This window comes from Athene cunicularia (assembly GCF_003259725.1).
Source record: "Athene cunicularia isolate RWA chromosome Z unlocalized genomic scaffold, athCun1 chrZ_part3, whole genome shotgun sequence".
Classification (NCBI taxonomy): Eukaryota; Metazoa; Chordata; class Aves; order Strigiformes; family Strigidae; genus Athene; species Athene cunicularia.
In genome coordinates this window covers 12,756,006-12,763,130 of record NW_020799144.1, presented here as the reverse complement: position 1 = coordinate 12,763,130, position 7,125 = coordinate 12,756,006, and positions in this window count along the sequence as shown.

Below are 7,125 nucleotides of genomic sequence, written 5' to 3'. Positions count from 1 at the left end.
GTATAAGAGACAGGGTGGAGGCAGCGCTCGTCCCGCGGCCCGTCTGGGGCCTCTGGGCAGAAACCCGGCGGGTGTGGGAAGATCTGCCCTCGGTTCTGCGCCGTCGGGCCTGGCTGCCCTCGCACGGGGTGGCCAGGCTGCTCGCTGGGGTTGGTTTTCTCAGAGGAGTCGGCTTGAAAGGGACCTTTTCCTTTGCGTATTACTGCAAAGACACGGTAGTCTAGCAATAAATTAAAAAACATGCATCCTAGAGTCAGCAATTGTAGAGCCCCGGGTTGGAAGGGACCTCGGGGATCATCTGGCCCAACCCTTCTTGGCACAAGCACGGTCTAGACAAGATGGCCCAGCACCCTGTGCAGCTGAATCTTAAAAGTGCCCAGTGTTGGGAACCCACCACTTCCCTGGGGAGATTATTCCTGATTGCTGATTGCTCTCACTGTGAAAAATTTTCCTCGTGTGTCTAATCCAGGAGTGACTTGCACCCATTACCCCTTGTCTTCTCCTTGTGGCTCCCTGTAAGTAGAGACTCTCCATCTTGTTTGTTGCCACCCTTTAAGCACTGGAACATGGTGACAAGGTCTCCCCTAAGCCTTCTCTCCTCCAGGCTGAACAAACCCAGTTCTCTCAGCCTTTCCTCACAGGACAGGCTGCCCAGCCCCTTGATCATCTTTGTGACCCTTCTCTGGGCCCTCTGCAGCCTGGCCACACCAATTTTGTATAGCAGAGACTAAAACTGAACACAGTGTTCCAGGTGTGGCCTGAGATACTGTTAATCTTGTAAGAGTTGCAACTCCATTGCTACTAAAAGGTATTTACTCTGCACTTTTATGAAATCGTACTTTTTTTCTTGTTACTCAAGCCTGCAAGCTCTCACAGCCCCAAACCTATCTTAGTCATTAATAATTTTGCTAACTTAAGTGTGTTTACTTGGCACATCAGCTTCACCTCACACATGAGTACCTCTGCGATCGAGAAGCCATTGTGTGACAAACACTACCAGGCAATGTAATATGTAGATCTCTTTTTTTTTTTTTTTTTTTTTTTTTTTTTTTTTTTTTTTTTTTCCGGTGCTAGGAAAAGAGCTGACAAATAGCAGCACGTTGACACTTGTACGTCTCTCAAGAGTTCTCAGAAGGCATCTAAACATTCAGGTTTTCAAAGCTTTGCATTACCCAAAAGTATTAAGTGAATTTTTCCTGAGGCCACTAAAACAAACTACTACTCCCACTTTCATGGCTCTCCAGCCAACCTCTTTTTATCTGCTGAAATGAAGTTTCATATCTTGCCTTCTAAAGGCAAAATTTGCTTCCAGTAACACCACTAAGATCTGTGGAATTATGCTGGGTTTGTGCCCAGTGTCAGTGAAAGGAGAAGCTGGCTCTAGCCCTCGGTTTACAGCATTGTAACACATTCATTCCCTGCCATTTTTCTGTTTAAGAAATTATAGTTTCAACAGCGCTCTCTTACAACTTTGATTTTTGCATTACCACGTTTCAGTATTATAAATGTAATTTGAAATAATGTTGTAGCCTGCTGTTTCTGTGGGTTTCTATTTACTGCTGTTTGCTTTCCCTCACAGATCTCTAAATAAAATGATTTTAACATAGCCTTATTGCTGTTGTAGTAGTGATATGCCTAAATATAGAAATGCAGTGTAAATATTTCTAAGATTCCCTTTATGAGATAGTCTTTTCTAAGTGCCTTCCAGGGCGGGAGCATGTGTATGGGTGTGTGGGGACTGGAAGGACAGCTGTGCTAAGAATTTCCTGCAGGAGTGGGTAATGTGGCTGCAGCACTCCTTCAGGAGATTTATTTTGGGGAGAGCAGTTTTAAATTTGGCAGGGTTTCCATAGAAAGAGAGCTTCTAGTTAGATTAGCTGGTTGCATCACTGCCCCTGACAACACCATTTTTGTTCACTTTGCAGGCAAAATTATCTGTCCCAGGTTGCTTGGCACTGCAGGTAACACGTACTGCCATGCATTTCCTCTTTCTTGAGGCTTGCAAGTTGACTCCTGTTATACGAGCTTTCATGGGGCTTTGTTTACGTGTATATATTTGGATGAAGGAACAAGAGTATTAATAATTTTATTGATACTTCTTGTGCATTTGCAAGGAGGTCTTTTTCTGAAATCCTTGGTATGAATTATGTTAGTCTTTCATCCTTGCTGTGTGGATTTTGTCAGTCTAGATTCCCTGAAAAGTCCATCTGCACGTCTCCTAGAGTCAGTTTGCAGGACGGTGAATCCGGGAATACACACGATTTCTACTCTGCTGGCTATTGGTTTTGGTATCCCTTATCTCTATACCTTGGTCTAGTATTGAAATGTCAGACTATGGTTTTTCTGACCTAATTTAAAGGCCAGTCTGTAGATAGGCCAAAACTGATCCTGACATCTAACAGCACATTGTTGCACATTTGTTAATGCTACCTGTTCGTTTCTTGATTTATAGTAAATAAGATTTTTAGTGCAGGATTCTGCCTGTGGAGGACTAACACAGTCTGTGCCTGCGCTTGTAGATAAAACTGAGTGTTCCCAGATTCTTGAATACGATTGTATGCAGCCCAGGGCGTAGCGACCTTTTCTGTCTTGACTCCGCACGTGGCACCAGCCCGGTGTGGCTGTCACCCTTCCTGGCTGGCAGTCTGTGTGCGGAGCCCAGGAGAGCTCCCACGTGGAACTGTGTGCTGGCTTCTGCCAGCTGGCTTGAGACCCCATGCTTGTTCACAGGATGATTAGTTCACTGGTGTGGAGTGGATGCAGCCATAATTGCTGTTATTTTGTTAATAGTGACAGCTGTCTTTCGTAGGTCTAGTTCACACCAGCTCGTAACGATTTTGGAATCTGAAGCTAAGTCATGCAGTCTAGTGGTGTGTGAGTTACGGTGGCACGGAGGGCTCTCAACTACATTATGAAATCGTAGACCCTGGTTTAAGTAGGATATTTGTGCCATACCACTCATCCACAGTTGTGACTCATACAGTAGTACCTACCGTAAGAATGGTAGCAGCGGTGAGATGTTCCAGGCAGCTGAATACCTACGTGATTAACGATCTGAGTTTTCAGGCTGGGTTTGTCACTGACCTGCGTGACCTTGGGCGAGTCATTTGAACAAGGTTACACTTTCTCCATCAGTAAATTAAGAAGCTATTTCACAGATGTGTCAGAGGATTAGTTAGTTTTTTTACAACATCTGAAAGCTGTTAAACGTGACTGCTTATGAGGATGAAAAGCTATGCACAGTGAGTGACCCAGTATTTCAGCTATTTATAGAGAAGGTGTTGTTTGGATCATGGATACAAACAGCATGTAAGCTTCACTTCCACTTGTTTCAGCACAAAACCTGCTTTTCTCCTCTACTTGAGTGAAGTTTATTTCCACTTTTCCAAAGGTGTTACCCTGTCTCAGAAATACGTAGCCACAGAGAATTTTCAATCTTTCTGTTGCAGGATGGAGTGATAAGAAAGCACTCTTCCCATAATGAAGAACCCGGAATGCTCAGACTATTCCAGTTCTTCCCCCTGTACTCTCACAGCCGTACGACAAGCAGTTACAGAGTGAGTGCTAATTCTTCCTACCCCCATGCCTGTCATAACCCCATGGGAGACCCCATGTATTGCGGGAGAGCTGGGCAGTCTGGGCAAGAACTTGAATACTGATATTTTTATGTCCTGTAAATTAAATTTTTCTGCTTCCATCATGGTTATAGTTTCTTTTATTTTTAATGAATAAAGCTGACTGTGTTCCCAGACTGATGATCATAAGGTAATCATTGAACAGTCATCATCACTGTCTGCATATTTATTTTTGGGTCTGTGCTGTCAGTTCTCCCATGTTCAGGGTACAAATGAGAAACTTTTGTTTGCACTGAATATTTTGTTTGTATTAACTCTCCGAATAGCTCATTAATGATAAGCTATTTTAAAAATCTTTCTCTTCATTTTAAAAGATTGTTTTCAAATGTTATTTTTGTTTAATGACTTCCTGATTATTATTGATTTTCAAAAACATTTTTGTCACATGAGAAATTATCTCTCTCCAACTCCAAACTCTCTGTAACCTTTTCACCCTACTCATTTTGTTCTTGTGTAGCTTGATATCCTTTCTTATAAATGTCTAAACTGAAGGAGAATTAAGCCCAAATTAAATACTGTAATCATATTACTCATAGAAATTCTAACCTATCTTAAGAGTCAGTACATATATGATTTAAGATTCATTAAGAAATTACCTCTGGGTCAGTACTTTTGAGCAGATGTAAAAATATCTGTGAACAACTACTTTGAAGTAATAATTTTTTATTAATACATGATAGTGTTCTTTTGGGTTCTTTTGTCTGCCTTCCAAAACAGCTTAAAAAGCTTTTGTATTGTTGTCTGTAACTGTTCACTTTCTCTTTTCACAGCACCATACATAGAGGCATAGGTTTTTGCTTGGCTCACTTCAGGCTGCATCCGGAAAAGAAGTCTTTTTTCTTCCCCTCTAATTTTGCTTATTTCGTGGGTTTGCTGGTGTGAATAGACATAAGGTCTTTCAGTCCCTTTTCATGAACACACAGCAAATGTTTTTCCTTTCAGAAGCAAATTGATGTTACAGTTCAATACTCAGCCTCGGCACAACACGTCTTTGAGTCTGAAGCCTTGTATTAGTTAAAACATTGAGGCTCAAAATCTGTTCTTCCTGGCAAATCTTGTTCCTTGCTGGTCGGATTCTGGCCATACTTCGACCCAGTCATTCCAGTCATGAACACTGATGGAAATACTTTTCCTACCGTTATGATTTGTACGTCCTGATGGATTTGCTCAGAACTTGTTGCATTGCAGTTTTCTTGAGAGTTAGAAAGCTCAGTTTCTATGCTCTAACATTTAAATGTTGTGCAGAGCTGACTAGTTTAATCAAAGAGTAATTATTTTACTGTTGACTTTTAAAAAATCAATTTTTTTTAGTGCAGTACACAAATGTCAGTATACATTTTAGTCTAATTATTACCACATTACCAATGAATTTTCAAAATACTGTGTATTTTGTACCATATTTTTCAGTTTGAAATGTTTCTAGTTTTAGATCATTTGTTGTCTTCCTGAAATTTTGTGTTTTGTGACATCTTCATGGAAACATACTGTATTCATCTCAATGAATATTCATATTAGGTCATACAGTATATCAGAAAGTGAATTATTCAGAAACAGCCATTTTAGGGTAGAGTAACGGCATTCAGTAGCACTGTTTGGAGGCATTGCACAGCCTCCTGGCCACATCTTGGCCTGTATTAGCAGTCAGAAGCTTAGTTTGCTGCTGCCTTTTGCCTGGTAAGTCAGTGCCCATTTTTTTTTTTTACTTTCAGACCTACAGCATTGAAGCAGACAGTGGCTTTTTTCCACGAATTCTATCCAAGTGCTATAAAAATGTGCCTGTAAAGGCTAATACCATTCAAAGTACACATAAGAGAATGAAGAAAAAAAAAAAAAAAAAGAAACTGTGTAGAGCAAAACCAATGAAGTAGTGCATCAGAATGCACAAGTTGTTCTACTTACAGAATTTTCCTGTGGACAAATGTTTTTCTATCACTTCTGCATGTGTCTGAGTAAATGCATATTCACTGATGCCCCTTGCTACTGCTTTTTATGATGTTGCATGATTTTGTTTTTTGGAAAAGCCACTGTGGTTTGACTGTTGGATCCATGTTAACTTCTAAGCTTAGACTGATGTCCTAGCACTCCACATAAACCTCATGCACTAGATGTTTTAAAAAAAAGGCACAGATAATGAAAATTTTACTGTTCTTACGTTTATATTTTCTAGTTGTAATTGTTACTTCTCAATAATGATCGTCTTGTACCTGGCAAAATGCATTGACAAAGCAGTGTTTCAGACATAAGGCTTGTTATTTCAGGCGTAGCACATTCAAATCCAGCTGCACCTGTGCTGGCTGGTTTTCAGAGCATTGTACTGTACAGTATGGTCTTACGCAGCCCTGCGTTGCTACTAACCTGGAATTGTCAGTGCTGTATTTTAATTTACAGACCTGAAAATTCAAGAACTAGTCTAGAGACTGGATGAAAATGATCAGTAAGTGGAACCCAAACCACAGGTCATGTATCTGGCATTTCCAAGGAAGGCTGTTGTTAGATAATTGCCATCTTTAAACTTTAAGTGTGTTTTAGGTGAAAAATCAGTAAAGAGGTAAGTTTCAGTCACAGAGGTGGTGACATTATCTTAGAACACAGGAGGCAAGTGGGAGCGTGCTTTTCATATAATGCTGCGTGGCAGCTGTAGCAGCCACTATGCGTGTTCTACCTGAATAGAGGAGCAACTGCAAGGGTGTAAGTGGACACAGGGCCCAGAAAATAGACCAGCCATGCAAATGGTGTGTTTTCCCAAAGGAAATGTTGCAAGAGTCAGTGATAAACTGAAACAAAACAAAACAAAAAAAACCCCAACACAGCTAAGAATAATTAATTTGCTTTGAAAAACTGCTTGTGGTTTTTTCATATGTGATTTTTTCATACATGTCTTTGTCTTTATCAGTATCATCTCTGACAGAGTGGCAATCTTTTTTAGTATATCATAGTTAAGCAGCACCAACATTTTTCTCTTTTCTGAGAGCTGAAGTTTATGTCCCTGAAAGGCCATGGCTAGACACCCGTTTAACTTCAGGAGCATAGGAAGTGCTACATGAATGCTCTGTCACCTTTACTTAAAGACTGTGGTCCTTTAATTTGCATTCCATATTACTGCCTATATTTAAACCCATCTATTTATACTTATCTATATTTATAATTTATGCCTTTACATAAAGCACATACGGATTCTCTCCTGAGCCTGTAAGTATTGAGTGAGTCCATTTATAGATATACTGAACAGTTACGTTATTTTTTTAAGCAATGCTGAAAGTATCCTCGTTTTTGGAAGCTGATGTGTTATGAAGATTTTTCTGTAAGAAGAGATGAAAAAATGAGTTACAAAGCACAAACAACATTTTTTTCCATTTTGAATTTGAAAATATTTTGCATGTAATAATTTTCCTTGCATTGTTCATTACAGCTCACCTCCATAAGGATTCACAGTAATTAATGGCCTTAGGTTTGTGCAGCATATATCTGACTGTGGGTGGACTAAAATTTG